This window comes from Notamacropus eugenii, chromosome 6 (genome assembly GCF_028372415.1).
Source record: "Notamacropus eugenii isolate mMacEug1 chromosome 6, mMacEug1.pri_v2, whole genome shotgun sequence".
In the NCBI taxonomy this organism is placed as follows: Eukaryota; Metazoa; Chordata; class Mammalia; order Diprotodontia; family Macropodidae; genus Notamacropus; species Notamacropus eugenii.
In genome coordinates, this window is record NC_092877.1 from 228,615,490 (window position 1) to 228,624,606 (window position 9,117).

The 9,117-nt window shown below is 45.2% G+C and overlaps 1 protein-coding gene across 2 annotated transcripts in view; it reads right to left on the reverse strand.

The window, feature by feature from the left end:
* FARP1 (FERM, ARH/RhoGEF and pleckstrin domain protein 1) overlaps positions 1 to 2,675 on the reverse strand; it is a 353,198-nt gene extending 350,523 nt beyond the window's left edge. The window contains exon 1 of one of the 2 annotated variants that reach the window (XM_072622073.1): positions 2,518 to 2,675. The gene's annotated coding sequence lies outside the window, so the exon portion shown is untranslated. Of the gene's footprint in view, positions 1 to 1,264; positions 1,391 to 2,517 lie in introns of those variants that run through there. The other variant, XM_072622072.1, reaches the window with a different exon arrangement.
* Positions 2,676 to 9,117: the final 6,442 nt, after the last annotated feature.

Genomic DNA, 9,117 nt, shown 5'->3' on the forward strand with positions numbered 1-9,117 from the left:
TCTCCCGACCAGTCTACTAAACAAATAACTGGAAATTCAAAGTGATTTCTACCATAGAACAGAATAAAAAAGACACACTAGCCACACTGCTTTTATGTGTACTGCGCTAAGCTGTTCCAGATGAAAATCAAGATTTTTTCCCCTCCAAGTCCTTGTACTGAACAAGCCCATGGGGTTACAAGGAACTCATTCCTTTGTAAGGTTCAATCCGGGGGATACTGAACAGATTCCCCAAACCAGCAGGAAGCAATGAGTTGTCCATTTGGCATTACAGCTATAAATGCACTTCAGACTCATTAAGTGGAATTTATCCTTTGATTTAAAAATAAACAGACGCACACTCAGCACCAAGCTGGATCACACATTTAAAGTTTCCAGAACTTAGGGTTTTTAAATCACATCTAAAAGATTTTTTTAAATGTACACCACATTTTTTTTTCAAAGATAGAAGTTTGCCACACGTGGAAGTGGGAAGGGGGGGGAGAAGGGGGATGGGGGGATGGGAAGGAAAGGGAAAGATGTTCGATGAAATCTAACTTGTGCTCTGACCAGATTCGTCTTTGTCACCCAGGTCTAGGGACTGCAGTGTAACTTTGCGACCAGATCTGAACAAGCTCCGGACACTTCACAAGACACACAATCAAGTTTAACAGCTATCGGCCTGCTATTCAGCTGTAGGGACTAAAATTTACACGCTAGGTGTCCAGAAGAAGCTTCCCAATGCTGTCACCAAAGGGGGGGATGGGGGCGGGGTAGTTCGGTTAAGAAGGAAAGGGGCTGGAGATCCAGAGTCCCCGGGATTCCTCTGGCGGGGACTTACAGGAGAGCAATGGAAAGTGTCCTCCCATGCTCGCGCTGCCCCGGGAGTCCAAGGGGGCACCCGAAATCCCCTACCATTGTTAGGTTACAGCCGGGTCCACCAGCCCAGCCCAGGAACCTCCGGCTTCCCCAAAGCCCCACCCACCACCCTATCTCCCACCCAGGCGAAGCCATCCTCACCTGCCCCATACCCCCACCCCGCTTCCCAGGGGCCGTCCGAGGTCCGATCTCCTCCGAGGGCCCTACACCACCCCCCGCAGCTTTCCCCAGGGGCCAAGGGACTTCCACAAGTTGTTGCAGCCGCAGCTGCCCTCGCTCTCCCCACACCCACACCTCCCCCTCGGGGCCAAGTCCGATGCCCTCCTCTTCCTCCGACCTGGCCTCCCCGCCCCCCCACCCCACCCCCTCCACAGCCTTCATTGTTCCCGTAGCAGTCCGTTCTTACCTCCCCGGCTCGGGACTGGAGCTGCCGCTGCTCCCCCAGCGTCCGGGGCTCGGGCTCCTGCTGCTCCCCCCGCTCCCCCTGCTCCTCCTCCTCCTCCTCCTCCTCCCCCGCGCCGAGGGCCCCGGGCTGCTGAGGGAGGCGGCGGCGGCGGCTGGGGCTGCGGCTGGGGCTGGGGCTGCTCGCGCGGCTCCCGGGCTGGGGCGCAGCGGCGGCTTTCTATTAATACTCCCGGGCGCTGGTGGCTCCCGTCTCCGGCGCGCAAGTAGAGCTGGCAGGGGCCGGCGGAGGTCCGAGCCATTAAAGGGTGCCCGAGGATGGGGAAGAAGGGGAGGAGCAGGAGGACGAAAGACCAGAGAAGGAGAGCGAAGGTAGCGGGCTCAGGGTCGCCATGTCCGGCTCGACGCCCAGGCAAACACCATTCGCACGGGAGAAGCCCGAGGGGCGGCGGCTGTGCCTCCTTCCTTCCCCGCCCCCTTCCCCCTCCCCACCCCTCCAAATAAAATTAAAAGGCGGAACGGAGGCTGCCCAGACGCCGGAGACTGGCTTGCCTCTGGTAGACCCGGCCGGCGAGCGGGAACTGAACTCGGCGGCCCCACCGCCGCGGCCGCCGCACCTCCCCGCCCCTAAGCCGGCCCCCTGCGGGGGGAGGGCGGAGGAGGTGGGGGGAGGGGGAGAGCGAGGGAGAGGGAGAGCCACAGCCCCCTCCAGCGTTCGGCCCCGCTTCCAGCCGGCCTGCTTCCCAGGCGCCGCCCCGCCCCGCCCCGCGCTCCCGGGGAGACCCCAGGACACGCCCCGGTCCCGGGGACGGAGCTCGGGGGCCAGCGCCCGAAGGAAGCTAGGAGGGCTCTGGGGCACGGGGGCCGCCGCCACCGCCCTGCAGTGGGGTCATCCCCGTCCTCCCCGCCCGGCACAAACAATGTGCCTGTCCCCAAGAGCTCGCCCCCTCCCCGAGCCCCCCGCGGGACTCCCTCCCCCTGGTTCCTTAGGGTCACTGAAGGTCCGGGCATGTTTTCTCACTGCGACGCCACCGAAAAGGGCATGAAAATGGGAGAAGGAAGCGGGAGGGAGACTTAAGCCATTGTTTATAGCTTTTAAGAGAAAGAGCCAGGTTTGCTGATTTTAAAGAAAGGAAACTAGCGAGGTGGATGAACAGGTAAGCCTGGAGACGGGGCAGAGGTTTGAACCGAATAACTAAGAGATGCCTCCCCGCCCCGCTGGGCGCCTCGGAGGCGGCGTCCCTTCTAGCTACCCACCTATGGGTGTCCTCCCTCCGGCGGCCCCCGGGGGACAGGAGCTCGTCTTCGCTGCCACAGCACCGCGCCGCCGCTACCTACAGGCGCCAAAGGGTTAATCCCGAAGGGATCAGCTGCCACCAAAGCCCTTCCCACCCGGCTGGAGGAGCCCGAAGTGAGCCCTAGGTCAGGCCGTTCCCACCCACCCCGGCCCTTCCTTCCCTCCTCTGGACTTGCTGCAAGGACAGATTGGCTCTGGGGGGAGGCACACCTGGATCCCTCCCCTTCCGTCCCCCGCCCCTCACTCTCGCCCCAGCCCGAAGCCTGGCACTCCCGGACGCAGACGAAGTCCCTGTACCCAGTTTATTTTCTTTGCATGGGGCAGGATGGACTCCCCTGACTGGCAAGCTTCGGACTCTGCCCCCAGCCATTTGCAATGCTCTTGTGAACTCAGAAACACTGACGAGGCGTGCTCCCATGGCCGGATTGACAAAAGAGAGATACCGTTCCAGCAGGTGCTGCCATAAGTATTCACCCTTTAGACTGCTGTCTTTCTTTATGGCCCTTCCGGCACCTTCTAGCTTCCCAGTAGTCTCTCCTCTTTTTCCCTTATCCTTTAACAGATAAGAGACCTCTTGGCCTATTTTTTTTTTACCTGAAAAATCCTTTGTGGCAGTTGATTAGAATCTGAGCTTCAAGAGACAGACGCGAGAAAAACAAAAAGGTGCAACCAGATCCTCCTGCCACCAAATCCACTCAGAGGTCTCGCTGTGTGTGTGTGTGTGTGTGTGTGTGTGTGTGTGTGTGTGTGTGTTCAACTCAAAGGGACAGTGGTACCATGACCCTTTCCAGCGCGAGACCTACTCAGGATTATAGACCATAGATTGTCCCTAACAAGTTTTAATAAATGATATAGTATTTCTATTTATCATTCCTGCCAACTTGCAGGTCAGCAAGAGTACCCCTTATTTTGGATGCCTAAAATTTACAGGTAAGCCTAACATTTCACTTCAGCCCAGAGTCAAAGCTTTAAGGAGACCTCATTTTAATGAGTGGTTCCAAAAGATGCTTTAAAATTTTCCATCTCATTTCTTTGACCCTCTATCTGTAGTGAAATGCCAATGAAGAGGTCAAACGGTAGATCTAAGGAAATTCAACAATGAGTCTAGTGGAGCTGAGTCTCACAGTATGACTGAGCCATTAGGTTAAGCTCAGGGGTTAGCCTCCCTCTCCAGTTGAGTGGTTTTAAAATTATTCCAGAGATTAGCAGGAGTGAAGTGTAATGAAAAGTGCACTGAGCTAGAAGTCAAAAGACCTCTGTCATTAACTAGCTGGTATGATCTTGAGTAAGATATTTTCCCCCTCTGGGCCTCAGTTTCCTCATCTGTAAAACTAGCGGTTGGATAAGAATTATGTCTACAATATTTTTTGGCTCCAAATATTTGTATAATTTGTATAATTTTTAATTAAGTTGAAAGCAGTTTTAAAAGGTTCCTTATCTCAAGAGCTAAATACAGTATTAGGTAAGTACCAGCGTATTCAAAAAAATCTCCTAATTAGCTCAGAAAAATCCCAAATCCTTCCCAATTCACAAACCAAATTATAAGATCATAGATCATAGATCCAAACCTCAGAAGAGACTTCAAAAATCATCTAGCCCACTCCTCCTCCTTTCACAAAGGAGGAAATGAAACTCAAGGAGGTCTAGGCTTGCCCAGTATCACAAAGGCAGGAGAGAGAGGGAGAGAAAAAGAGAGAGAGCTATAGATACACACACACACATACATACACACAAATACTACCTATGCATGTGTGTATGTAAACGCATGCATCTATACACATACTTATAGATTAGCTATAATCTCAAAGGTGGGGTTACATATTATATATGATAGATATATTATAGACATCTATGTATTTATCTTGGATATCCATGATATATAATATAGATATAGATATTGTAGATAAATATAATATAGATATATAACATAGATAGATATAATATATCTATATATATAATAGATGTATTATAGGTATAGATTATATCCATAATCTCATAGGTAGAATTTGAATGGAGTTCCTCAGTTCCAAGCCAGTGCTCTTTCCAGTCAATCAACAAGCATTCATTAAGTGCAGCTCTAGGCCCTGTGCTAAGTACTCCAGGGACAAAGAAAGGCAAAAGACAATCCATTTTCTCAGTGAATCCAACTGGGAAGATAACAGGAAAACAACTATGTTTTCAATAAAGTTCTTGAAAAAGTGAGAATTTTGTGTCATTTTGTGTCAGTTATTCAACATAAGTATCTAAGCTTAAGAATTCAGCAACCTCTAGGTCCCCGGTTAATCCTCATTGTTCTCATAAATTTCCAGTGCTAAGCTCAGCTGGTTCCGTACATCTGAGAGCCTTTCTAGATATAAAGCAGTCACCTCATACCTAACCTCTGCTTTTTAAACCTTCTGAAATCTTTTCTTCCTTCACTACTCACCACTCCAATCTTATATCGGCTGAAATCTGGAGAAGAATATTAGAATACCTAGCTCTTGGGGGAAGTGAAGCAAAGTGGAATTAAGGTAAAAAGTGAAGGACTTGCTGGTCATCCTTTTTTTTCTTTGTTTTTCTAAAGAATAGTAGAAATCTGGGAAAATGTCACAAGAGAGCATCAGACCACAAATATTTTGAATTTGGCTATAGTCTTTTGCCTTTTGATTTCTGGAAAGTGAAATAGGGAAGATAAGTCATGTTTGATGGTTACTTGAAATTCTTTCATGATACTAACATGCTGGCCTCCTTCCCCCAAAGAGTCCCTCTGGAGTCTCCATTTTGAGGAGGATTCCAGGCCCTACAAACTTCATTCCCTTCTCCCTTCTGCTATTTCAGACTTCAACAACCAGCCCTGGAATAAGCACCTTTCTCCCCCAGCCTCATCTCCATCCCTTGAACTTCCTTTTGTTTTGTATTCCCCCATGAGGTTTAAGTTCCTTGAGGCTGGGTCTTTCTTTCTAATAACTTGTATTCCTATCGCCAGGTTTTTGTACAGTGCCTGATATAGAGTAAGTAATTAATCAGTGCTTATTGTCTGTCTACCTACTTGCCTCTGGGAGGAAGTAAAATTGTGAGGGGAAAGTTATGTGTATTCCCCCTAAAGATAACTAATCTCCTTTTATCTTTGCTTTATGGTTATATGTTTAACATCCTAATTAAAATAACCTTGATATTCATAAGTGTTGTAATAGGATTTATAATATTGAACAAATGAAAAGAGCATTTATGAATCACTTACAATGTGTGCTAGTCACTGCTAAACTCTGGGAATACCAAAACAAGCTCTTGCCCTGAAGGGATCTATTGCCCTCTATTAAGGCCTTGTTAAGGTCTGCCTTATTAAAGTTGACCCTATGAAGGTCAACACTTAAAGGGGAGCTAAACTGGAAAGAGCCAAGGGGAGGTAGCAACTCAGGACAGAATGAAAAGGGCTGGGAAATGGTGTGATACTTAGTTCTGGTCAGGATAAAGAGAAAGGTCACCTATCAGAGCCCAAGGTCCCTGGGCAGTTTCTAGTAGGAGGAGAAGGGTGACCAGTGCTTAGTGTTTTGGAAATGACTGGGAAGTAGCATGGTTACCTGGTTTCAAGCAAGATAAAGAGGGCTCACCTAGAAGAACCCTGGTCTCAAGAGCAGTGTCCGGGATTATTTACATAATCCATGCCCTTTTATTAATATAACTGATATTTATATAATGTTATATAATTTACAAATCTATTTGTAGTGATTCATTTGGATAGCAAAACCTGGAGTTGTATAGTACAACTATTATTTTTCTCCTTAACTTAATGAGAATACTGAGATTTAGAAGTAAAATGAGCTCCCCGTGGTCATTGCTAATATGAAACAGATCTGGAATTTAAACCTAGGTTCTCAAATATAAATCTAATGCTTGTTCCTTCAGAACAACACTTTTTGTGTCCCAACATTCATATTTTCAGAAGGAAATATAGAAAAATGTTTTTCCCTACAAAAGCTCATATAATCCAATGAAAAGACAAAAGTAGGACATTTATTGGTTCTTTTTCCCAAGACTAAAGGGTGGTTAAGTCCCACACCTGAAACTTGAAATTATATATGACCCACCCCAATATCAGAGTGTATGTAGCATTACAGTAGGACCTGGTAGAGCCTTGTGGTCGTATGAATATGACCTTTGTATCTATATATCCAGTCTTGTATTCTCTCCTGAGTTTCAGTCCCCCATTACCAACTGTTGCTTGATCTTTTCAAACTGAATGTTCTGGAGACATTTTAAACTCAACATGTCTAAAGCTTAACCCATATCTTTCCCCATAAATCTTGTCCTCTTCCAACTTTTCTATTTCTCTTGAAGGGGCCACTATCCTTCCAGTTACCTAGGTTTATAACATCTGCTTTATTATGGACTAATCACTTACCCAGTTCAGTGCCAAATCTTACTGTTTCTACCTTCTCATCTTTCACATTTGACCCCTTCTCTCCACTTGTTCAACTACCATCTTAATTCATCACTTCTCCCCTAGATAATTGCCACAGTTTCCTAAGTGGTCTCCCCGACCCTTCCCACTCCTATATTACTGACAAAGTAATTTTTCTTAAATCCAGATCTCACCATGTCACTCTCTTACTCAACCAACCAGGCATTCTATTCCCTTTAGCATAAAATATAAACTGCTCTGCTTAGGTTCTTAAATCCTACACAAGCTGACTCCAACCTATATTTCCAGCCTTATTGGACATTACATCCTCTCCCTCAGCCTGTCATCCACCTAAGTCGCCTTCTCTTTCTTCTTTCCTCACATAAGACAATCCATCTTTTTTTCTGTTTGTGCCTTTGCACAAGTTTTTCCAATGCCTGGAATGCACTCCCTCCTTTTCTCTACCCCAGAGAGTTCCACCCTTCCTTGAAGATTTAGCTCAAAACTATCTTTTGCACAAAGTCTTTCCTGATCCTCCTCAACTATGTATCCTCTCCCTAGTAAACCATCTTGTATTTAACTACTTTGTACGTATTTGACTAATTTATATTCATGCTGTATTATTTATCATATGTACTTTTATCTATCACCATCAGCACATAAGCTGATTTCAAATGACACCCAGCACCTAGCATAGTGACTGGCACATAATAAGTGCTTAATAATATCTAGCTGATTGATTCATTGATATAAAATGAGAAATTATTGATTTGCGGTTCACTCTGGTCTATTGTAATAATGAGATTTTTTATATTGTTCTTCTAGGCAAGTATTTCTCATGCTTCCTTTTTTGAAATTACTTTTTTTATCCTAGTACCTTATTTATGATGCTTTAGTTAAAGTTTTTAAGGCCACCTTATATGAGATAGAAAAATATAATAATACATCTTCTACCCTCAGTGGCCTGTAAAAAAAAACCACTCAGCCTTTTCATTTTTTGCCTCACTTTATTTTCTAACTTTTCGACATTACCTGAAACAGAAAATTTAACGCAAAAATTTGCATTAAATATATGGAGACATTTCACATTTTCCAAAGATACTGCACATAGTTGGACTTCCTCCACTGATGTACATTGCAAGCCCTCTAGGACCTTGCAAACAATCTAAGAATTTCCATGGCCATAAAATTCATCACCCTTCATAGAACCTGATGTTTGGCTTCTCTGAACTTAACTACTCTGATCTTCAGATGACAGAAATACCGTATATCTCCTGGTTATACTTGAATCCTGTGCTTTTGAAAACCTCCATAAACAACAATACGTGAAAGTAACATTCTATTGGGAGGGAGAAAGGGAATATAAAGGTCCAAAAACCCAGAAAATTATAAACTTCCTGTAAACATTGCTCTTGGTTATGTTGTAAGCATTCAATTCTTAAAATTCCATATTTCATATTACTTTGCTGCTGTGTTGGATCTATGACTTCAATGGTATGAACTACCAAACATATCATAGCTTGTCTTCCACTACTTACCCTATATGATTCTTGTCCACATCTTTCAGAAATCTTCCATGGAGAAATTTGCCTGCTTCTTATTCTTGTCATTTCCTCACCCTGAATCATTGCTCACCTCCTTTTCTGGTCATACATATCTTTTATACTACTTCTCACCAGCAATAATGTGTTAATAATCATGATTTTTTAAAAAATAGCTAACATCTATAGAGCACTTACTATGCTAGGCGCTCTATAATTATTATCTCATTTGATCCTCCCACCAACCCTGAGAGGAGGTACTGTCATTATCCCCATTTTACAGATAAGGAAACTGAGGCAAACAGAGATTTTTTTTTTTAAGTGATTTGCCGAGTCACACAGCTAGTAAGTGTCTAGGGTATAATTTGAAACCAGGTCTTCCCAACTCTAAACCAGGCACTGTAGCTACTGTGCCATCTAGCTGCAATAATGTTGCTGTCATGAATTTTTTTTTTCCTTTTTCCCTTTTAATTCTGATCCTTTCAAGAGTGTGGTGTTTCAAAATTCTAAACCATATGTCATTACTGGAAACATATTGGTATTAAAGAGATGGGCTTTTTCAGTAGGAGCAGCTGGGAAACAATGAAAGCATTGCACAATTTCCAAAACATAAAACTCAATCCACTACTTCCAGAGGC